This window comes from Temnothorax longispinosus, chromosome 1 (assembly GCF_030848805.1).
Source record: "Temnothorax longispinosus isolate EJ_2023e chromosome 1, Tlon_JGU_v1, whole genome shotgun sequence".
Lineage (NCBI taxonomy): Eukaryota > Metazoa > Arthropoda > Insecta > Hymenoptera > Formicidae > Temnothorax > Temnothorax longispinosus.
Window position 1 is genome coordinate 13,606,587 of NC_092358.1, and position 26,467 is coordinate 13,633,053.

The 26,467-nt window shown below is 38.3% G+C and overlaps 1 protein-coding gene and 1 long non-coding RNA gene across 3 annotated transcripts in view; one reads left to right on the forward strand and one right to left on the reverse strand.

Moving 5' to 3' along the window:
- The window catches only part of LOC139809977 (odorant receptor 13a-like), a 602,938-nt gene that overhangs the window by 342,045 nt on the left and 234,426 nt on the right, over window positions 1-26,467 (forward strand). The window lies entirely within an intron of this gene.
- LOC139810050 (uncharacterized) lies at window positions 7,786-10,838 on the reverse strand. The gene is made up of 5 exons (XR_011731236.1): window positions 10,684-10,838; window positions 10,374-10,614; window positions 8,990-9,146; window positions 8,549-8,660; window positions 7,786-8,435 (listed from the first exon to the last, which is right to left on the reverse strand). It is a non-coding gene; the product is annotated as an uncharacterized lncRNA (long non-coding RNA).

Sequence of the window (26,467 nt, forward strand, 5' to 3'; positions counted from 1 at the left end):
CCACGGCAAACCTTCGAGGGAGTATTTGGCGAAGGAAATCAAGGACGATCGATAACCAAGGAGGGGTGGCAAACACGGAAGCAGCAGAGATCGCGGGCTGGCGAGAGCAACGCGGCAGGCGGGCGGCACGTGCGGCAGCGACGGACGAGGCCGCCGATAGCGGGGCCCCAAGCGCTTGGGTAAAAACCCGGCTCCAGCAAATGATCTCCACAAAACACCGACCCACGGGGTGGCTGGCCACCGCCCCAGGGTCAAACCGGAGGCACACCGGCACGAGCGAAGTTCCGTCCGCCGCTAAGGACAAAAATTTGAGGAGTCGCACGCCGCCGAGGGACCGTTGCCCGCCCCCGAAGGATCTCGTATCGACAGCACTGCGCCGGGACACCGCGGGCTTGCAAGCTCGCGCCCGATTGGCTTGCGCGCCCCTCCGGAAAGGGTACCGTATCGATTCCGCAATCGAGCGGGTTTAGCGTTTTACTCTCTGGTCGTCCGTCGGCGAGATACGTTTTGCTAAGATACGCGATAGCCACCCCGAGTCGGGTATTTCGATCGTTGTCTGGCGGATCGAGGATCGTTGGTGGAAGGTGACGGCGAGGAGCCCAGGAGGAGGCGTATCACCGGTGAGGTTGCCCGTAAATCGCGATATGTAAAGCCACGACACCGCCCTCCGGTGCACGCTCTCGCTCGGGATAACGCATGTCAAGATCGAGTGTAATTTCGCGATCGATAACGAGAGCGAAGGGCCTCGGGATGGTATCGTGGCCGCGGAACCGTGGTACAAGCGTTATGGCGAATCCCTGGAGGTCGCGATAGGCGTTAATGAGTTCGATATCGCGAGTATATTGCGTTGTCCTCGCGACCTTGGTGTACGGCCGCCTACGGGCCGGTACTTCGTAAATTGCGTTACCGTTTCTTCGCGTCGGGAAATTCTTGTGTTCGAGCGTCGGTGTTAGCGTATCAATTTGTGTTCGGATCTCGTTATTACGGGTTGATAATTGTGTTTGCGTTGGGACGTCGATGGCATTGTTAATTGCGGTCGAATGTCGTTCCCGCTGATTGATTAATTATGTTAAACTTGTACTCGCGTTAAGAAATTACCGGCGTTCACACGTTTCGTGCGTTTAGATGTTACTTGCGTAGTTCTTCATGGCGTTCCGTGGTTATTAGCGATATCGCGACTTGCTTGGTTAAATGACTCGGCGCCTCCCCGTTGCGCCCGAGCAGAATCACTCGCGTTAGGTTAAGATATCATTGCGACAGAGTTTTCGTACGGTTCCGGACGTGGTTTTCACGCAATCCAAGCGTGACGTACCATTATTTCGCGACATTTTGCGTTGAACCTCACTCTCATTAGTGATATTAAGTGTAGTATTCTTGCGTATTATAACTTTCGACTCGAATGATTAATTGTTTGAGAATAGCGCCTTCAGCGTGTTTATTAGAGACTCAATTAATACTCCGTGGGTGTCTCGCGTCCGCATTAATATTATTTCTGTTAGATGAATCCAGACCCCCCGCCACCGGCTATTCTTGATTTATTTATTGAAGTTATCTTGTGTTTGATCGAAGCCGGATGGATAAACGTTGTTATTTTCTCGACAACCAGTACTCAATAAATGTTATTTTCTTTGTTATCTGACTGAGTATGAAATTAACGTGTCACCCCGCCGAATATCGCGCTGCCCTTCATTAACCCCGCCCGTGATTAGGTCAAGCTAGCCGATTCCACGCACCTCCATACTTCGTTGCGTCTCGTTTAGGTTTTCGCGATTTCGTGGACGCGAATGTACGCGTCTGGCGCCCAACATTCGGAACATTTCGTGGAGTATCGGAGGTGCGAGGAAATCACTGGAGAGGCCAACCATCCCGCTCTCCTAAGTCCTTTTGATCCGGCACACGTCCCGGAGCGGTCCGGGAGTGCAAAAAGTCGTGACAGTATGTATGAGTACGCATGCGTATATGTGCAACTAAAGGTAGGAAATTTTAAATATATACAAAACTATTACAAAACATCTTTCTTTTTGTTATTACTTCTTATAATTACTTATCTTCATATATTTACATATTACTAAATTTACGATAATTGAATATGGACTGGTATTTATTTATTCAAACTCTTGCCCAATCAGCAGACAATGTTTTTTAAATGTGTTTTTAATATTCATTTTTTATTAATTATACATTTGTACAATTCATTGTAAAAATAATATTTATTTAATGTTTATTAAATTTTTATTTCACATTAATTGTTCATTTGAAGTAATAATTTAGAAAAAATGTTTATTTAACGTTTATTTAATATTTGTTTTACATTAGTAAGTTATTTGCAATAAGTTAAAAAAACATTTATTTAACATTTATTCGACATTACTTTAATATTTATTTTACATTAACTATTTATTTGCCATAATGATTTAAAAAAACATTTATTTAACATTTATTCGACAGTAATGTAATATTTATTTTACATTAATTATTTATTTGCAATAATGATTTAAAGAAACATTTACTTAACATTTATTTAATATTAATTTAATATTTACTTTAAATATTACTTACTTCAGATATTGCGCTCGAATTCCTTCGCGTTTTGTGAACGCCCGATCGTTTCATTCAGATGTAGATGGCGCGACGCGTGAGTCGCCACTTTCAAAGCGCCCCCACTCCTTTCTCACTCTTGTTCAGTGTTCAGTGTCATGGCCGCTTTTGCTGCGTTTCTTCGGACGAGATGAGTACGTTTTCTTTCTTTCGTAACTGATTGAGCTAAGCGGCACATATTCTGGAGATCAACCGAGCGAGATTCGATTTCCCAAGGAGAACTCACCGCCAGGAAAAGGAGAGCTGCGGCAACTCGCGTCCGAGAGGAAGAATTGAGGCGAGGAGTCCGGTCCAGCGAGCAGGGCCCTTCCGATATTCTCATTTGGGACGCCATATTGGAAGATCGACATTGTTCATAGTAGTACAAGGAGCTCTGCAAGGTTAATCTCGTCTTGAGATCTTGGAATTGCTCTTATTCTTGTGACTCTGGTTTATATTCTGGCCCTAGAATTTATCTCGTAGACAAGGCCCCCCTCTCTTTTCTTCTCTTTTCTTTTCTTACTTTGATTTCAATCGGTAATCCAGACTCCTTAATTCCGTATTATTAATATTATTTGTTAAATGACATTTGTGATATGCGATTAGTTATTTGGTATTAAGGTATTAATTTTAAGTTTTATTAGTATTAAGATATTTTATTTTAAGATACTCACAATCAGTATCAAGACATTTCTCAATTTTAATTTTAATTTTGTTGAAACTAAATTTTAATTTTAATTTTTATTAAGATACAATACATATATTAATTGTTTTAAATAATTAAACATTTTTTTTTTCGTTATGATATAATATGAGCTTAATTTAGATAGTATGCAAGAGTACATGAACAAGTAGATAAAAAAGTGTAAGCAAATAAATATATGTTCCTTTGTACCTTAGAAACAAACGTGTGCGATCTCTTAGATTTTTTCTGACTCTCCCCCCTATATGCTATTTACCACATTATCATATTAACATGCTTTATGTCATGTATATTATCGGTGACTTGCAGTGGAGTTTTTATTTAAGTTGTGTTTCATATGGTTAATAAAAAAAAGATTTATTATATAAATTTTATAACATTATTAATTGTGATACATGTATGTCTATATGTATCTGATTAATTAACAATGTTATAAAATATTTTGCGGTAATATTTTTTTAATATTAAAAATCTTAGATTCTAAATAATAAATCTAGATAAATATTGCATTTAACAGAGCAACGAGATACGACAACATAAGTCAAAGTCACAACCGTATCTCGTTGCTAAATTTACCAAAACCTATACTATATGAATCACCGATGATGTACGTGATATGGAACATGTTTCATTACGATTTAAAAATTAATACATTGATAATAAAATCTACTACAATAAATTTTTTCTCCAATAGTCCTAATAAAGTGTTCTTTTGAATTCAGTAAATATTTTATTAGGTTTAGAAAATTTGTTTCAATTGGATGAAAATTTTTTTCATTCGAAAAATATTAACAAATTTAAAAAAATACTTTATAAAAACTATTGAAGAAAACATTAATTAAAATTTAGTACATTTTTCTATCAGTGTAGGATCTAGAGGGTCTTAGGAGGTTTAGGAGGGTTTTACCGATAACTCCTCTTTTAAACCTCAAAATGGGAAACAGTCCGTTTACTGCCGTTTTCAGGCACAAAGTAGGAGCTAAGTACAATACAATTAGAACCTATCAAAATCCTCCAGAATCCTGAGATGTGAAAAATAAGAGGTCGAAAGAAGGAGTAAAATTTCGACTCGGGTATTTCAACAAAAAATTAAATATTTCAACAAAAATGTACAAATTTCTTTTTAGTTAAATTTTGTAGTTATTTATAGAAATTTTTTCCGCTAGGGCTGCGCCGCCGGTCAACGGCCGGTCAATAGCCGGTCAGGCCGTCATTCCCGGGGAAAATTCGAGAAAAACACTTGACGCTAGACGATGACAAATAAGAACGAGAGGATAGAAATTCTGAAATCTAGCATCTATGAGAAATTGTGAAACCCGCGCCGCCGAAAATTTGTGAAAAACATTTGACGGTAGACAATAACAGATAAAGACGAGACAATAGAAATTCCGAAATCTGGCGTCTCGATCCACGAGAAATTGTGAAATCCGCGCCGCCGAAAATTTGTGAAAAACACTTGACGGTAGACAATAACAGATAAAGACGAGACAATAGAATTTTCGGAATCAAGCGTCTCGATCGTTTCCATGAGAAAAATATGTTTTTCAGATGATGACTAACAAAAGTCATCATCGGAAAATTAAGTTCCCCACCAAAAAAAATTAAATTAAGTTACTCCTTGATAACCCATCCCTAAAATCATATATAAACCGCGACGGCGGGACACCCACTTTTTCTGAAACTCTAAACAGTAAAGTCCGCGCCTACGAGATTCTTAGCACAACTATTTCTGGTCTCAATCCCGTTGTCAACTTTATCATTGCTATAAATTCTGTGCGGGTCAATATCATCGCATCGCATTACCGAGCCAACGGTCCAGAAGAATCTTCGATTCAGTCTCACCGGCGCGATTACTGACTCAGAGCCATTACATCCTGTGATCACCATCAGCTTTAATAGTAAGTCCCAAATATCTATCACTCCTTTTCTTTCTACATATATATATATATATATATATATATATATATGTGTGTGTGTGTGTGTATAAATAACAGGCATACATATATATATATCTTCAAAACTCCCCCTACTTCAATTTTTAAAATATTAAATAATTTTAGTGTACTCACACGTGCACCGCCGCAGTTCCATAGGGGTAGTTATCCGAAAACGGATAAACCAGAACAGGCGCGCCCGCGAAATGGAGCGATAGCTCCTTGCCTCATTTCTCAAACGCGAACGGTTTCCGCATATCGAACACCGTATCCCCGATTCTCCCCCTTCATCTTCCTCCTCACCTATCCGCTGTTCCCTTCCGTATCAGGTGTTCCCCGATACCCCTGAATCATCGCCTTTCCTAGAGCCCTCCTATTCCCCGGTTCCTTCCGAGGAACTCGAGGATTCCCCCCACAGCCCTTTCCTAGACTGTTATTCCCCCACTACAGTTGAATATCCAGATCAATCGTGCTGTAGATCACCCTCCCCCGCATTCTCCGCATCGACCATCGAGATTCTCGACGGTCGATCACCTTCCCCCGCGCTCTCCTGTTCCAGCGTGGAAATCATATGTGAGTCGATTTCCTTAAATTAAATAAGTAACACCGTTAATGTAATGTAACCTTAAGCGCGATAATTCCTCAATAAGTACGTACATTATACCATTTAATCTCTCCTTTTTCTTTTCATATAAATTCTTTGCTAATAATGATTCTGTAATAGTCGAGCAGGATGTCAAGTTAATTTAGATATTTTTCCCTCTAAATCTTGCTCGAAAACCTCCGCACCTTTGTAACACCCGCGCCCTTCCCACACACACACACACACATACACCTCACACTAGTATATATGTGTGTATAATGATTTGCCTATTTTTGTTGTAATTATATTCTGCTTAAATTTTACTAGATCTCTTTCTTTATTAATAAATGTTTAAACGATTTTGTCATGATTAAATGCCCAGTAAGCAAGGAACATTAAATTAACGTTTAGAAATATTGACTTTATGTGTATTTTTTAAACGTTTTTTAATAATATTATACACATATTTGAAAAATATTATTTCGTAATATGATTTTTCTGAATGTTGTTAAAATATTTTAAAAACGTTACAGAAAATATTTTTCAAATGTTACTCTGACATTTATTTGAGATCAATGCAACAGTTCAAAATTCCTTGTAATTTGGACTTGGAAATAACGTTGGTAGTATATTAATTTTTGGTTGTTAGAATGTTATTGTTTTATATTGTGCGCAACGCTCATCGCGACAGGCGACAGCCATGATGCGTACATTATCCTACGTACAATGCGTGAGTGTGTATACAGTAAATCTGAAGGAGAGCTCCCTCCTCACGTGTGTGTATGCCCTGCTTTATAGAAGTTGTGATTTTCCTTAAAGCAGGGCACACACACGTGTGTATGCCCTGCTTTATAGAAGTTGTGATTTTCCTTAAAGCAGGGTACACACACGTGTGTATGCCCTGCTTTATAGAAGTTGTGATTTTCGTTAAAGCAGGGCACACACACACACACACACACACACACGTGTGTATGTCCTGCTTTATAGAAGTTGTGGTTTTCGTTAAAGTAGGGCACACACACACACACATGTGTATGTCCTGCTTTATAGAAGTTGTGATTTTCGTTAAAGCAGGGCACACACACGTGTGTATGCTCTGCTTTAACGTAAAAGTTAATATATCGTGCAACAAATCTTCGGATACTGCATTTAGATGTGAAAAATTGGCAAGGATCATTCTATTGTGATCTTTTAGATTTTTATCCCAAAACATTTTTCGGATGAATTTGGGCCATGTTTTTGCATCGCCAACAACATCCTGAATCACTAGCCACGGATTACTATATAATTGCTTTACTGAATATGGCATTATAAATATTTTGGAATTGCACATAACAATAATAATATGTCATTGAGGTTGTACATCACGTGACCACGGGACATGCGCATGTGGTCGCGGAGCATGTCCGTAGTCGCTATATCGCGTCGGTATGATAGCCCAGTAAGCAAAAAATCATTATTACAATGTTATTGCAACGATATTCTATAACTTGTAATGTTGTTAAATATGTAGTTCTTAATGTTGTATAGAACATCATTATGAACATACTTTGACCACGATTCCGAAATTTCAGTAATGTTGAAATGGGAGTGCCATAACGTTGCAAATAACATTGCGCTAAGGGTTTTCTATCATTCCTGTAATGTTTTTGACATAAAAATTTAAACGTACTATCAACTTTATTACAATATTATATTAAGATTACCGTAATATTAATTCTAACATTTATTTAAAGTTCTTATTGATGTTTTATTTCTATTACAGGCAACATGTTTTCAATAAATATGCAATAGTAATAAAATATCTCAATATTTATTGTCTAATTAATATTTAGATTGCTTTTATAGACCAGGCTGGGACAACTTTGAGCTCCAGAACCACGACACTTCTTTTCTATCTACGGAAAGTAGGGGAGTGTCGTGACTCCGGAGTTCGAAGTTGCCCAGGCCTGTTATATACTAATCTGTATTAGGGAATAATTCACTAATTATCATAAAAAAAGTTTTATTTATATAAAAATAATATATACCATATATTACAGTTTTCAGTTTATCACAATAATATCTTTGGTGAAGATCACTGATCCTAGCGGAAGGTTTTGGGATAAAACTCATCTTTCAAATAAAAAAATCAGATTTCTGTCTCAAATCCAGGAAAAAATGCATTTTAAGGCAAGATCAGATGTGGTTCCACATCTTCGTCGTTGATCCTTGAATACAAACTAAACGTAATATTGAGAAAAAATGTCAAATCAAATAATTTTATCAAAATCTTCCTTTTTTATTTGAAATGTGTCCCCTCGAATGAGGGTGTTAGTGCCTTCGACCTTATCCTTTTAGATCATATAGCACAAATCACTATTTCTAATGTATAAAAATTTTCTTTTTACTATTGCCTAGACCTATGTATTTTTTTTCATTCTACAAACTTTCTAAAACGGATTATTAAACCACATACAGGTCTTTCAATCCTTAAACCATTTACTTCCTCTTAATCAACCCCTTACAGGGAAACAAGTTAAACGAGGACTGTATATGCGGGATGCAGACTGAGTCGAGATCAAACCTAAGACCCTTTTGTTACTATAATAATCACTCGCGCGGAGCCACGCAAGTAAGATAATATATTTATCACTTCCTGAAAAATAAAAGTAGAATTAAATTAGTGAAAAAGCTACTTATAAATTATAACGCGGCAAACTATAATAATTTTATTTTATAGAGAGTATATACCAAAATACATTACATTACCTTTTTAATGTTTTTTTCTTTCCTTACGGACGTTTGCGAATCTGAACCACTCCATTACAAAGTGTTCAAAATCTTTTTCTGTATTCCGAGGGAATAATTGCTCTAAAAGCTTCTGGAATAAGAAAAATTCAATACAGTTTATTGTTAGATAAAAGAAATAAATAATGTTAATTTAACGGCAATTAAAACTTATGATAATTATTGAAATAACACAAAAGTTTCCGGAATAGTTTACATATATACTAAATCGATCAAAAGTATTAGTTTATGGATATATATATTTTTCTTTTATTTTGTAAGAATTTTTAACGTGTATGTGTGTCCTGCTTTTTAACGATGATTGCCACAAAAAAATAGGAGACAATTTTAATAAATTCTGAGACATAAAACATAGCATTTAATACTGCAAGTAATATATACATCTCTTAAAAAATTACTTACTTTTAATGCTCAGAATTGCGTATCTCCAATAATTATAATTATTTTTTTGGCCAGTCCATAAACACATGGAGGCTAAGTCATCAGAAAATGTAGCACTCAAACTTCTTCTAATAAAATCCTTTTCATGTTTCCCTCCAATTAACATAACCTTGTTCACCTGAAAAATTTATACTTGTAATTCTATATAATGCAGTTTATTATTATAAATTGCAAGGAAAATAATTCAGAAGACTTTTAAAATATAATAACACATATTATGGGATATTATAGAACACATTAAAGGACATATATTATAGATATAAGTTTGTAAAAAGAGTCAGAGTAACCATTTTTGGTTTTAGACCCATTGGGTGCTCCTCTTCAAGATTCTATTTGATCGTTTTATACATAAAACATACAGTTGAATACATTATAGAGATTAATACAAATACATTTTGATTTTTGAAGGACACCATATTTGAAAACTTTACCGACAAAATTCTACCTTCTTTTAGAAAATTTACATATATCGCATTGGTTGCATAGAATTACAAATGCTTTTACATAATAAAAATAGGTGTAAATCAATTAGAGCATTTGCTCAATATATCACAAATGATTAAAAAATTTCAAAGTAAAGATCTCGAGCTGTCAATGTAAATATTTATCTGTTACAAAAATTGTACAACTTTGATATATTATCAGTATGTTTGGTCCGTTAAAGAAAATTGTAAAAAAATATTACTGTACCATTTCCATTAAATTTAAAAGCTTAAAAATATACGAAAAGTTTGCAAGAAGATTTTTATATATAAATACTTAATCTTTCTGCTAAATATGGTAAAACAAAGCAACACACATTTATATATAGAATATCTATATGCATAAAAGACTTGAACAATGTAGTGTGAATGCGTTAGTACTTATTTGATATGACGTTTGGATGATTTTGTCTGTATGTTACTGACACTTTTAGAGTTTTCATCTATTTTTTCATCTAATAAATTGTGTCATAAACAAAAAATATATGCATATGTTACGCCACAATCAAAATCACTATAAACATAGTAGATACAGATAATGCGCAATTACTATCTTTGCTATAGGCACTACATTTAAAATAATACCAAAAAATCGGTAAAAATTACAAGTCCTGGTGATCTCTTTGTCGACTCTAAATTGCAAATATTATATTTACTACTCTTGGAGAGAAAGGGAGAAAGAGGGAGAGAGAGGGAGAGGGAGAGGAGATATCTCTTACAGTCTTTTCTTAATTCTTAAATTTTTAAAGTCTGATTTTATTGTGTAAATTTATATCTACTACGATTATGTAACTACTAACCCGAAATGTTATTTGTAAATGTTTATAGAATTAATTATAATTGTGATAAGCAGCTTTACTTACAACTTGCATGAAAGCTTCTGGATCAGTTTTTAGCATATCTTCAAATTGTCAATGGAAGATAAGGGGAGATATTGTCCAATCTCTGTATCTTGTATAATACTTTCCTCAGAATATTGTTCAGCCTCGCGGTCCGAGTACATCAAAAATATGTTCGATCCTTAATACTTTGGTATATTTCTTTTCTTCTGCAAATCTCTCTCTTATATATAGGTCGAAAAATAGATCTTGAATCACCAGCTACCTATTTACAGCACATATAGATAATTGAGTTCTTATCATTAATATGCAAGTTTTAGAATATAATAATTACCCATATAAAAATGTTGTATACAATTAAAAGTGCTCGACAGCACAAGCACAAACGTATACGTATATATGACACACTCACGCATCATACGTATATGTAAGATAATGCGACTACAGTCTCCAGAACTATTACTGCTTCCGATTGGCTGTTGCGACAAGCGTGCGCTGCTCATGATCTCGACGCGCTCAAACAGCTGAAAATAATCGGCAGTAAATTGCAAGAAAATAGCAAATAATTCCACTATATAGCTTCTACCGATACCCAAAGAACGTTATTTGTAGTTAACCTAAATTATAGGTTATAGATCATCATATCAGCTACTATTCATAGCACGTATGGTTAATTGAGTTCTTATTATTAATATACAACTTTTAGAATATAATAGTTACTTACTTATATATAAATATACTGTAAATAAAGAGCACTCCGCACTGCTCGATCCACACGCGTGTATACGCACTCACGCATCGTACGTAGGATAATGTACGCATCATGGCTGTTGTCTGTCGCGATGAGCGTTGCGCACAATATGAAACAATAACATTCTAACAACAGAAAATTAATATACTACCAACGTTATTTCCAAGTCCAAATTACAAGAAATTTTAAACTGTTGCATTGATCTCAAATAAATGTCAGAGTAACATTTGAAAAATATTTTCTGTAACGTTTTTAAAATATTTTAACAACATTCAGAAAAATCATATTACGAAATAATATTTTTCAAATATGTGTATAATATTATTAAAAAACGTTTAAAAAATACACATAAAGTCAATATTTCTAAACGTAAATTTAATGTTCCTTGCTTACTGGGAGGTCTCATAACCTACTGATAGTCGTCAACTTTAACAGTTAATATCTCGCTTCGCGGGGCAGAGCAGGGCTTTTTTCTGCCAGATTCGTTCGTTTTGTGCAAAAACGTGTCGATTAAGCCTAAATTCAGCGAAATCGGTGAGGAGGGAGCTCTCCTTCAGATTTACCAAAATTTGTAATTTTTAGTTAAATGTTACAAGTTTTTACACAAATCTTCCAAAATTCACCTATTATAAATAACTTCTTAATTCGCAAAAGTCAAAATACTTATCTTTTTATTTTCGTATAGTCTGTTGTAAAGTTTAATAGAAAGATACATAAATGTACAATTTTTTACCTATACTAGACACTACAGACGCGCGCGCTTCGCGCGCGCCATTTAGCTTTAACATTATGCTATTGTATAATAATCGCGACACGACGCGGGACGATTAACCTCGCGACACGACGCGAGCTGTCACATCATGACACACACGACGCACTACACACACGAAACTCGCCACACTCCGCGATGACAGTCCCTCACGGGATGAAGCAAGCTACGGCGCGGCAATCAATCGAGATAGCCAATCGGCATCGCGGAAAAGAGGCTTCAATTTTACGATACAAACGAAATTCACTCAGGTAACACGCCTTTTTTATAAATGGACTAGAACAACACAGGCGCGCGCTACGCGCGCGCTTCGCGCGCGCCATTTAGCTTTAACATTATTAATCGCGACACGACGCGGGACGATTAACCTCGCGACACGACGCGAGCTGTCACATCATGACACACACGACGCACTATACACGCACGAAACTCGCCACACTCCGCGATGACAGTCCCTCACGGGATGAAGCAAGCTACGCGGCGCGGCAATCAATCGAGATAGCCAATCGGCATCGCGGAAAAGAGGCTTCAATTTTACGATACAAACGAAATTCACTCAGGTAACACACGCCTTTTTTAAAAGTGGATAAATTTCTGATTCGTGAATGGTTGTAATTTTGCATACAATACTACAAGGTTCTACAGAAAACGACAAAATCCTAAAGCCTTTTACAACTCGTGAATTCATGAAAATCTACATAAATTTGCTTTTTTTAGATGTTTATAAGATACTACAATTTTACATGAAAAAACAGACCTTCAACCAAACCTTCAACCTTTCCATAGAAAGTAAAAATTAATATGTCAATTAAAGAAATTAAGTATCTTATGCAAAATTAGAAAAAAAAACTTAAAATAACATATAAGCAATGCGAAGTGCCGTTTTCGGTCGAACCGGATCTTGATGCTTAATAATATTTCACAATATCAATTATTATTAAATACATGTTTCAGTTTTTTAAATTGGCACTGCGTGCCAATATATGGACTTTGTCGGACTTAAAACGCAATTGTGTAAACTGAAACTAAAAATAATATATTTTATATTAATTTGATATTGTCAAGTAAAATAATATACTATTAGAAGAATATTTATAACAGTTATACAAATTTATATGGATAAATCCATTATAGAGTATATATTCATAATTCATATATGATTATCTATCACACATGATAATATACTAGTACCTATATAAAACCATATATGACTATATAAAGTTATACTTAAAGAGATTTAGCCATATATAATATTGTTCAATATTATATTTCCATTTCTTATATGACCATATATAATTATATATTTACTAATATGAACAAATAAGAGGTATTTTTTCCCGAGTATATAATCATGGCATATGTATATATGCTTATATATGGCCATATAATATTGTTTAAGATTGTATTTTCCATTTCTTATATGATCATATATAATCATGTATCTACTAATATAAACTAATATAAACTAATATGAATAAATAAGAGATTTTTTCCCGGGTTATGCGGTTTTAGACATGTGTATGGTGCTGGGTAAGGTTTTTTTATAATGACTCGCTTTTTATTTTACAGATAAGTTAGAATAAAGAAGTTTTTTTTCTTTTTGTAATCACGCGGCGCGACGTTGGCCCAATAGGCCTATTTTGTAATGAGCCGGTACTGGTTTCTGACATTCACCCGACGTTAAGAAAAAATTATATTTGTATATCCGATTCAAAATTTTATTACTCTTTTTAAACTGAATTTGTTTCTTAAGAATTTTTGAAAAATTATATATTTGCGCTGGTTATGATACATGTAGACTATATATAGCGAGTCGGTAGTTACTAATGCTAGTCGCCGGATTCACGTTCCGGAGATCCGGGTTCAACCCCAGGCAGGTATCACAAATCCTGCGGGGGTTTTTTCTCGGTGATTTGGGGGGGTCTGGTGAGGGGCGGCGGTGGCTACCAGGGTGCGCGCCTCCTCGAAATTTTTGGAGGACGCCACCAAGTCGAATCTTTTTCCTAATGGGAGACTCGCTTTGCGCCTTCCCAGGATGGGATAGGTGGGGAAAAGAGAAGATCTCGGCGCTACCTGGGGGAGCCTGTAACCCCTTAAAGACGCGTCCCTCGGATGGCGATGGGGGAACGCTCGTCAGGCTCGCTTGAAAAGTAGGAGTGAAATAAAATAGCTTCCGCGGACCAAAACAGGTACTCGCCAATACGTCTGGCAAGCGTGGCGTTTTAAATGCCAAAAACCTTCACCATGAAATGTCGAACTCGAAAACAAAATTACCCCAGGCGAGTAGAGCGGGACGCTCGGAATCTCGCACTGACACGTCAGTCTGCCTCATGGATTCTGGGGGAGGCACAAATTCGATGAATGGAAGGAAACGAAAACGGAATACGGAACACAAGCGTACCAAGAAGACTCTCTACATTGCGTCGTATAACATTCGCACAATGAGACTCGAAGAACATCTGATCAACCTCGAAAATGAATTAGAAAACATCAAGTGGGACGTCCTCGGAATAAGCGAGACCAGGCTGAGTGGGGAAACGGTCACAATCATGAAATCTGGATATATGCTTCTTCAAAAGAACTCTGACATAGATTCACACATCGGAGGTGTGGCCCTGCTAATTCATAAAAAATTGAAACACCTTGTAACCAAAACCAAAGCTATATCGGACAGGGTAATTTATGTAGTGCTAAGACTTAACAACAAGTGCAGCATACAAATAATACAGGCCTACGCACCAACTTCAGTTTCGACAAAGAAAGATATTGAGCAGTTCTATGAAGACCTGACAGCAGCAAAAAGTGCGGAAAAAACCAAGTTTACCATTATAACTGATGACTTTAATGCTAAAATTGGAGCGATGACACAGGCGGACCCACCGTACATCGGTGCCTTCGGTCTGGGCACGAGAAACCCAAGGGGACAAGTGATGATGAACTTCCTGAGCAAAGAGAAAATATACTGCTTAAACACCTTCTTTAAAAAGCATCCCAGAAGAAAGTGGACATGGAGAAGTCCGGACAGCACTATCAAAAACGAAATAGACTATGTGCTAGCCACTGACAAGCGCATTTGTGCAGATGTGTCAACCCTAAATCGTTTCAACACGGGCAGCGACCACAGGTTGGTGAGAGCAAAAGTCCTAGTGGATACTCGGCTCGAGAGGAAACGTCTCATGAATAAAAAGGTCAGGCCAACATTAGCAGAGCTGAGAGGGAAGGAAGAAGAATATAAGACTACGCTCGAACAGAAACTAAAACCAACCGAAAAGCTACAAGAACTAGAACTAAATGCGCTGTCAACACAAATCACAAACAGCATCCGAAGTGCCGTGAGAAAAGTGTGCTCACTTCAGAAGCGTGGGAACTCGAAACTTAGTCCAGACACAAAGGCAAATCAGAGAAAGAAGAAGAACGAGCAGGGATTCACCGGGATATAAAGACCTAAACAAGGCCGTAAGAAAAGCGATTAGAAAAGACAAAAGAGCGTACAACACGCGAGCAATCAAAGAAGCCATTAAAAACAATATGAACATGAGAGTTCTGCGCTCCAAAATGTCAAAAGGGAAGGTAGTAATCCATAAGATGAAGAACAATCTAGGAAAGGTAGTAACAGAGAGGAATCATTGAAGACTTCTACCGAAAACTTTACAGCCAATCAGCTCCAAATCCGAACCAGCAAGGACGACCGAGACAGACAATTCTGAACGTAGGATCCGAAGATTTACCAGACATTAACAAGTCAGAACTGGAAGCAGCATTGAAACAACTAAAAAACAACAGAGCACCAGGGAAGACCGGATAACAGTCGAGATGCTCAAGGTTGGAGGGGAAGAATTAGAAAAAGCACTCCTGGTACTACTGAACAGATGTCTGGAAAAAGGATCTCTGACTCGTGGCAGAACGCAGAGGTCATCCTGCTCTTTAAGAAGGGCGACTGCACGAATATGGAAAATTACAGACCCATTAGTCTACTCTCAATCCTTTATAAGCTGTTATCCAAAATAATAACAAATCGTTGAAGCCAGAAGCTCGATTTCTACTAACTCATAGAACAGGCAGGATTCAGAAGGGGGTACAGCACAAATGACCATATACAAACAGTACACACACTTATAGAAAAATGCACCGAGTACAATATCCCACTGCACATGGCCTTTATAGACTACCATAAGGCCTTCGACTCAGTTGAGACATGGGCAGTGCTCGAAGCATTGGATAAAGCACGAGTTGATTCTAGATATTCCAACTTGATCAAATTCATATACGAGCATGCCACCCTGCACGTTAAAATGGAAGAGGATTGGACTACAGGTAGAATCCCTATCAAGAGGGGTGTGAGACAGGGCGATACGATTTTACCAAAACTTTTCACCTTGGCGCTGGAAGACGTATTTGAGAGGCTAACATGGGATCAAAAAGGTATCAATATTGATGGAAAACGTTTAAACCATCTCCGTTTCGCGGATGACATTATCATATTCAGCAGCGATGCAAACGAGCTCGCAACAATGATACAAGAACTCAGGGAAGCTTCCCAAGCAGTTGGCCTGAGAATGAACCTCCAGAAGACGAAAATCATGAGCCCCATCAATATACTAGTCAGCATCGATAACCACACTCTCGAGATGGTAGAAGAATACGTGTATCTAGGGCACAAGATCAAGCTAGGAAAAAATAACCAGACAGCTGAGATCACTAGAAGAATCGGCTTGGCGTGGACAGCGTTCGGCAGACTAAGCTATATCCTCCGAGAACCAAAAATCCCAATCAACTTCAAACGGAAAGTGTATGATACGTGCATATTACCAGTTGCGACATATGGACTCGAAACAATCACTCTCACAGCAAACAGCGCAAACCAACTAAGAATCTGTCAGAGGGCAATGGAGCGAGCAATGCTGAAAATCAGCCTGAGGGATAAAATCCGAAACGAAGAGATAAGAAAAAGAACAGGAGTTGCCGACGTGGTTGAACGAGCAAGTAGACAAAAGTGGCAATGGGCGGGACATGTTGCGAGAAGCAACACTAAATGGACCAAGGTCCTGATGCAATGGAGACCAAGAGAGTCCAAAAGAAGCATTGGCCGACCACAAACGAGATGGCGAGATGACATCCAACGCCACGCAGGAAAGAGGTGGATGCAGACAGCACGGGAGAGAAAGACATGGAAGAAAATGGAAGAGGCCTATGTCCAGAAGTGGATGAACACAGGCTAGAGAAGAAGAAGAAGACTATATATAACACTTACATCAAATTAAGAAGTAGTCTACCACGTAAGACGGTTGGCTCACGATCCAGAGGTCCCGAGGTCTCTAGTTCGAATCCCATCAAGGTAAGTGTGTTTTTCAAGTACGAGAAAATATTTATAATCATAAGTTGCATCTTAAAAAACAAATTTAGTTAAAAAGAAGTAATAAAATTTAAAAATAAATATAATTTTTTTTTATGTCGGGTGAATTTCCTCATTAGAGAGTGTTTTAATTCTAGTATCCTTGTAGTCTACTGTACTCAAATAGATATAGAAATGTGTAGAATATCAGTATTAGTTGTAGTTTGGTGTAGTTTTATCGAAAAATTTATAGATTAAGATGCACTAAAAAAATACAAAAATTTACAAGTGTTCCAATTCTAGCATTTTCATGTAGGATTTTGTAGTATTTCTTAAATTCATGTAGAATTTAATAGATTCTGGCAATTATATTTTATAGTTTTTTGTAGTACACTTTTATTTTTTTTAAACAAACGTACATGGTAGGTTCTGAGTAAAACAAGTTAAGAAATAATTGGCTATGAGAGCCGACGCAGGATCGAATATGCGGAAAAATTATATTTGCAGTCAAAACATTAAAACATTAAGATCAATCAAATGTTTCGGCCCTAAATCGGGCCCTCTTCAGTGACTCATATAAAAGTTAATGTGAACGCAACGACGCGGTATCGCAATGGGCTGATTACAATATCGGATATGCACGCGTACAATGGTATCGCAATCGGTTAATGCGAGACGCAAGCGCAGATGTTATAATTCGCATTTTGAGGACGCCAGGTGCGCGTTCAGATCTCTCTTCAAGTGTATGTTACGGCGCGTATGTTTGGTAAGCACCCACGTAGCCTTGACAGCGGGAATCAAAGAGAGAGAGAGACGAAAGCAGCAAACTGTGGCCCGGCAGAACTACCGAATGCAGTAACCATTACGGCCATTACAAAAGATGGAAAATATGCGTAACTTACTGCGTGCTACACGAACCGCATTCAGACGTCTCTGACATATTCGCTGTGTGGAGAACGATGTGTGTTCGTCGGCATCTGAGCCCCGAATGTGAGGTCAAAGCGCACGCTGTGATCTCAAGAGCACGCGAACGTATAACAAATTATAAACAAATATACATCGCCGAGCACACGGTCGCAACAAGAGAATTCGGCGGATTTACCTAAACATTAAAGCGACGCTTTATTTTATTTATTAGCGGGAGGTATGATTCGCCAAGAAAATCGGTATCTGTTTGTAAATTGACCCCGTTGTGCTGCAGACCGATGTGCAACATTTCAGAAACCAAGCGTTTAATGTGAAACGGTTCTTTGTCAAGGATTACGGCACTCCCGAAATCAAACTTATGGTTATTATCCATACAATGCATCTGCACTACAGAATGTCCCCCCGGATTTACTCGCTTGTGTTCCCTGATACGGGTTCCCAATGGTCTATCCGTCTGTCCCGTGTACGAAGCATCACAGTCAGCGCAGTTGATGCGATACACCACGTTGCTTTGAGAAACGTTAACCGATTGCGATACCATTGTACGCGTGCATATCCGATATTGTAATCAGCCCATTGCGATACCGCGTCGTTGCGTTCACATTAACTTTTATATGAGTCACTGTAGTCCAGTCAAAATACGGGAAAAAGGGGGGGTACCTAGAAAAAATTGCAACACAAGGTTTTATTACGTCATTGTGTTCAGAAAAATATACTGAACAACATATTCAAATTCCGCCGTTTTCCGCTATCCCTAAGTATGTTTTTTATTAACAATTTATAAACAAATTTGTTTTTCTCCACAAATACGATAAATTTTGAAATTTTTGTAAAGATCAAAGTTGTAGAACAGACAAATATCTACAAAAAATGTTCTTATAAATTTTTTGAAATATCTCATATTATTTGAGATATTTGCAACAAGAGCTACTATAGGCTACGCGCGGAGCGGAGCGGAGAGTTCTAACAAGCACACGGCAGTCTCTACCGGTCGCTGCTAGTTCTCTAGGTTCTACAAGGAACTTGAGTTGGTTCTCGATACTAGTATATGTGTCTATGCACGCACACACACACACACACACACACACACACACACACACACACACACACACACACACACACACACACACACACACACACACACACACACACACACACACACACACACACACACACACACACACACACACACACACACACACACACACACACACACATATATATATATATATATACATATATGGGACAATCCACGTCACTTTTACCCCCCCCCCCTCTGTCCAAAATTGGTATGGACGGATTTTAATGACTAAGGGCGGAAAATGTTCGTCTTGAAAAGAGTTTTCGAAAGGCGTGTGGCATATATGCGCAATTCAACATGGCGTCATGTTGAATCTGAAATTTTGAATTTATCCCTTTAAGCAGCCATAACTATAACACCATGTTGAATATATATATATATATATATATATATATATATATATGAGTGTGTATACATAGACACATATACTAGTATCGAGAACCAACTCAAGTTCCTTGTAAAACCTAGAGAACTAGCAGCGACCGGTAGAGACTGCCGTGTGCTGGTTAGAACTCTCCGCTCCGCTCCGCGCGTAGCCTAGTAGCTTTTGTTGCAAATATCTCAAATAATATGAGATATTTCAAAAAATTCATAAGCACATTTTTTGTATATATTTGTTTGTTCTACAACTTTGATCTCTACAAAGATTTCAAAATTTATCGTATTTGTGGAGAAAAACGAATTTGTTTATAAATTGTTAATAAAAAACATACTTAGGGATAGCGAAAAATGGCGGAATTTGAATATGTTGTTCAGTATATTTTTCTGAACACAATGACGTAATAAAACCTTGTGTTGCAATTTTTTCTAGGTTTAATCGTATTTTGACTGGACTTCTGAAAAGGGCCCGATTTAGGGCCGAAACGTTTGATTGATCTTAATGTTTTAATGTTTTGACTGCAAATATAATTTTTCCGCATATTCGATCCTGCGTCGGCTTTCATAGCCAATTATTTCTTAACTTTATTTTTTTTTAATTTTGTAGAAATATTTCCGCTAGGGAGGTTTCACAATTAATATACTTATTATTTGATTTCGCTGTTGGAAAGAATGGTGATTCATTCTTGATCAGTAACCTGCCCGCCGATCGACAAATATTGTTCGATTTTCGTCATCCCAAAAACAATTCTGTAGGAAAAACATTTTACAAAATGCTTTTATGAAAAAATGAAATCGCGAAGTCCACATCAGGACGTAACAAATGGAAAAAAGTTATCACAAAGGGTCTGTTTTCTATTGCTGAATTGGCTGCGCTAGTTTAGAGTTTATCTTTTTTACTGCACATAGGAAAAAAAAGATAAACTCTGAACTAGTGCAGCCAGTTCAGCAATAAAAAACAGACCCAAAATATCTTTTTTATGACATAGGTACTTTTCCCAAAGTTTTATTTAAATTAAACAAGTATTACAATAAAAAAAGAGAAAACTCTGATTCAAGAAGGGGCAAGTAAATTTTCGAGCGTTTCAAAATATCGTATGTTCTTCAGCTTGAGAAGTAAATCAAAGTGACGTATTATTGTTAGTTAAAAGAAAAGTTTCTGTTACTATATTCGACTATGTTATTTTAAGTAATAACAGTAATATATTGTAATAAAATGACTGAAATCAAACCTATGTAGGGATGGAATATGTTGACTCATATTATAAAGTTTAGCTTGACTTGCTGTTGCCGCGAATGTGAGACGTGTATGAATATGTAGTTTGCTATACCTACAATGCTGATAGAAGCTATATATATATATATATATGTATATATTTATTATTTTTATATCGAAGAAAGCTACATCTAAAATAGTTTACAATTTTCTGCAACAGCATTTTGCTATTCGATCATTACAAAATAACTTTAAGAGATATACAATCTTTATCAAGAAGTACATCTGCTACGCATTATGTATCTCTATTACGTTTTCATTTAACATGGACTATTGTCGTATAGCCAACTTACCCTACTATCGGAGCAAGCTGGCTACAATGCAGCGTGTTCGTATTTCACTTATTACAAAGAAACTATACAGTATAAAGGATCGTTCCTGGTATGAAAATGTAGATAAAGGTTCTCTGTATCATATTAGTACTGTTTAATCATGATAATTAATTGTTTAAAAAATCAAATGCCGAAATTGTGAAAACTGTGCCAACGAGCCCCGATCTCCCCTACTGATATGCACCAGTTCAAGAAGTTCTTCAAAATAAAACAAACATAAAAACATTCTTTCAATAGCCACGTTCAACAGAACGTTCATTTTGCAATTGTTGGAAGTTTTCTAAGCTCAGATTTGTCCGATGACAAATAGATTAGGATCGGTAGGACAAAATTAATTTAAGTAAATAAATGGATAAATGTGAGTAGGAATAGAGGGCCGTTTCTACCCCGGGAGCTCCGAAAGGGGAGAGTAATAGAGATCCGCGTAGAGTAGTCCGCGGGAAGAGGGGAAGGTACAGTCCGCGAGGGGTCCGCGGGGAGGGAGAGTATTGCGTATGATCCGCGTAAAGGGGTCCGCGGGAAGAGGGGGATACGGTCCGCGAGAGGTCCGTGAGAAGAGGCGGGATCCACGTTCTACGACGTGGGGTGCGCGAGGGGTGAAGGGAAACCGCGTTGACGGTCCGCGTTTTCGGGTCCCGCGGGGAGAGGGTCCGCTTGCAACGGCTGCGTCGGTCCGCGGTGAAGGGTTCGCGTGACGTCACACGGCGCGCTCGCGGCCTCTCTCTCGCTCCCGTTTCCCCTTGTTAATGTTTTCTCTCGCTTTTATTGCGATATGTCCCCCGTTCGCGTTATCTCTCCCTCGCGCACGTCTTCTCGTTCACGCTCTCTCTCTCTCTCTCTCTCTCTCTCTCTCTTTCTCTCTCTCTCTCTCTCTCTCTCTCTCTCTTTCTCTCTCTCTCATTGTAGTATTTTATTTTTCGGATATTTATTAATTTTAATTTATTTAAATAAATCTGAGGACAATATCGCAGCGTAATTTTAATGACATGGAATAGGAGGAACGGTAAACAAAAAAAAAATAATTTAAATTGTTTACTATATTATATACATTTATTTGTCATGTAGCGCATTACACATGGTCCACTTGTCAAGATACAGATCTATTATTTTCCTAGCAAGAGATGTTTAAGTTTATTTTTTATATTTATGCAATGACTTTACCAAACACATGCAAAAATGCAAATCTTGCATAGCGCCAATGTACGGCTGCTGCAGTTGTACAGATTAAATCATCATAAGTCAACGGCACCAAAAATGATACCTTTTTCAAGAACAAATTGCAACGTGTCTCACGATTATTTCATCGAACATGTGCAAAACTGCAAATTTTGCAAATAGCACCGATGTGTAGCTGCTGCAGTTATACAATCAACAGCTTTTGAACAACCATCACACAGCTCAAACATCTTTAAAACGGCTATTGAACAGCTTTCAAACAACTCAAACATCTTTGAAACATCTTTTGAACATTTATCAAACAGCTCAAAGATTTTTAAAACAGCTATTGAACAGCTTTCAAACAGCTATTGAACAACTATCAAACTGCTCAAACAGCTATCTATATTATACTACAAACAATGTGGGAAAAGGAAATAAAATATTGTAACATTTATATAATTTATTTCAAACAAATCACAATTCTTTTTGGCGTTGCGACCACCAGTTAAATATTTTTAATACATTTTGTAATGCGCAATTCTTAACATGTTTTTCACATCGTATAGTATTAACATCTAGATTATTTAAAGATTCGACATCTTCATAATCTGCATACAAAGTATCAATGTTTAGGTTTTCTGTCGCATAATTCTCAAGCAGCAGTCATTCTCGTTTCTGGCATTCCTTGACGTATACAAGAATCGACGTCCCGTCGCCATACTGTCGTTTTGCCATACGTACGGCACGTTTCCGTCCTCCCATCGTAATCCATGAGTGATTTGCAATCAATCAGGAAGTGCATGACTTGTCGGATTTTGTGAGGAGATTCCACGGCATGGGGCGTGTAAAAATGTAATGCGCCAGAACGGTCCCGTTTCTTAGAACCGCCACCTCCTTTACGACAAATTTCATCTCGACGAATTCTTGCAGATCAACAAATGTTGGCACGATCATGACGAAACGACGGAGCAATCTGTATCTTGTCGTGGTACATCTGTGCCTCTTATATTGCAATATCTGCTGATATTGCAATTTACATGATTTTGCGCACTACATTCAACAACGGGCAATATTCGATTACGCAATCATGCAAGATAAGACAATAGGCGGTAGTAGTAGTGTAGTGGTTTATTTCTTATCCCTGCAGAGTTTGAAAGGCGTTTTTCAAGGAACGGTCCCAAACCTTTACAAATTAGCCAACTCCTTTCTTATCCTTATACATAAAAATTAACATCACATTTAACACAGACTTATTCGTATAAACACATGGCGTTTTTCAGGGACGTACCCAACCCTTTACAAAGCTCCTTCTTGCCCCGACCTGATCATTGCGGCCTTTTAGACCTTAGATTCTTTTTTCTTTCTTCTCTTCTTCGCCTTCTTCCTTTCCCTCTCCCCTCTCTCGACCCCCTACCCTACCCAGCCCTCTCTACCCTTATTTCTCTTCCCATTTCCCTTCATTCTCATTCCACACAATCTCCTTTCTTTCCACCCAAATTCTCCTGTTTTCCACCCTTGTTCTCCTACCCCTTTTTTTCTCCTCCTTTGCCTTCTCCAGCAACCTCCACCTCGCTTTTCTCTCCTTCATGGACAGGTCCTCGTCTACTCCTATCCCCCACCTTTGCTTCAATTCTCTATGCTTCCCTAACAGCTCCGCTCTCTCTTTCTCATCCTCCATCTCCACAATCAACACCTCTCTCCTTCCCTCTCCTCTCATTTCCCAAACCCTTCTGATCTTTGCCCAGCACTTTCTCCGCCACCCTTTCCATCAGACCCCTCCTTTCTTCTGCGTCCCTCCCATCCAACCCCCTCCAAACCACATTCCTCTTCCTTCTCTCTCTTTGCTACCTCTCCTCTTTCAACCTCTTTACCCTTTCTTTCAGCCTCCTTGTCTTCTCACTCTTTTCGCTCTCTCTTTGCTCTGCCTCCTTCTGCGTCCCTCCTCCTTTCCTCTTACCTTCTACTCTCTCCACCTCCTCCATCTCCCTCCATCTCTGTTCCTGCCCCAGGTCAGCCCCCCTCTCGCCCCCGCCGCCCTTACTCTTCTTCTTGTCTCCTCCACCAATCTTCTGATCATTTCCCCTCTGTCCCATACTATCCTCCTCTCTTCTTCTCCGCTTTTGTTAACCCCCTTCTACGCCTTCCTTTCTTCCGCTTCCTTCGTCTTTTCACCTCTCCATCCTGCGACCTCTCTTCTCATCTCCTCCTTCCATCACTCCGCCTCACTACTCTTTCCCTCTTTCGTCTTGCTTCCCGGCTCGCTCCTTTCACCCGTGCTCTCCTGCCTTCTCTCCTCGGTACTCCCCGCTCCTTCTGCCCCCAATAAGCGGTAGTATTTGCCGGTACATTCTCTTTGCAGTCAAATTCTATTCGCACATCCACGGTGGCGCTCTTGACAAACTCTTTTTGTCGTTAACAATCAACAATGACAACAAAATGACGACAAAAGGTCCTTTTGTCAGGAATGTAACTACGGTGCAAAGCGTATCGAAGCAGTCGTATCCGTAATAAGCTTTACGAAAACGCGCATACATATCGAAAAGGACGGCGTATCGATTTTTGCCAAAATCTGGATTCAAGTCATCGTACGGATAAAATTCAGAGTTTAGATAAAGTTTCACGTTGGTCAAGTTACAGTTATCGAATACGCTAACATCTTGCGACATGATATTCTTGCGACCGGTCTGCAGCGCAAAGATAACGTACCGCGGCTTCTCTAGATGAGTTGTAGTTTTGACGGCCCACGAATGCTTGGTCGTGCTTTGCAACATGGGGTACTCATACAGATCCCACAAACGGAAACTAACACTAAGATATCGCCCGCTTTCCAAGGCCCGTAGCATGGATAGTTTATTGATTTATTTTGTTTAATTATTATTATTAGTTTAGTATTATTTATTGACTTCGTTTAATGTGACGTGAAGTTATTCACCACTGAAGTATTCACAAACAATTCAATTTCTGGCTCCGTCGCCAGATTTCCTACAATGCAATTGTTATCGCTACTCGCTCGTATCAAATTTAATTCGTGACAAGCGTTAACAACCACGCGTTTGTAATTCTCGCAAAAGCCCAACAATGTGTTGAGCAGTATCTAAAAGATGAAATATCTTTCCGGGTGCGAAGATAAAATGTACCATCCAGTATTTTGCATAATCTTTACTTTGCCGTATGTTACCAATACATAATTTTTGATAGTACTGGTTATTCCAACGTTTCTGTTGCGATAAATCTCTACGCCGTTGAGCTCGTATCGAATTTTGTAAAACATAGACGCCACGCAATTATTCGCAAGCGTTGTCTCAAATTCGTCATTTTTTTTCTTTATCGTCAATCTTCCTTCAACGTAGAGAAAGTTTTCGCACGGCAACGTGTATAAATCCTGCTGTTGTATGGGTATTCTTATCTCATCGTTATGTCCAAACGTCGTGTTGGCGTACAGATTGTACGTGTGTGTCTCTATCTTAACGACGCTGTCGTCAAAGATCGGTTCACTTCCAATGGTTAAGATATTAGCCATGTCGTATGACAAAACCCAATGATTTCAAAAATTCAACGCTCGACGCAGTGAGTTTCTTCTTTGGCGATCGGATTGTCTTTCTAATTTTGTTTCTCGTCTGTTGCACCTGCTCGGCTTCGTTCAGTATGAGCATGTCACGTTACCGCTGTCATCTTCGTACATGCAGTCTAACGGTAATCTCCTCTCCGTGAAAATTAATCAATCGACCGTCCTGATCCACGACGCGAAGCGTCAAGTCCGAAATGCTCCGTACGATGATTGGAAGGTAAATGATCTATTCCAGCGTTTCCGATATCTTATATCCTGGAGGCACACTCGGTAAAAACTCGTGTATCGTGTGCACGTTCTTGTCATTGCTATATGCATCCGCGGTTACGTTGCACTCTATGCGAATGTTTACGTTGATGATATTTATCGAAACATCCGATTCGTGCCATTGTCGCGACTCCAGCACGCGATTCGGTGAAAATCCCAGCAGCGATCCAATGTTATTCGGTTTGTTGAAATTTATTCGATAAGCACACTTGATCTCGCTCTTTATCGTATTGTTATTAGCCCGAATAATAATCAATAGGTGCTCCATCTTCGTCGACA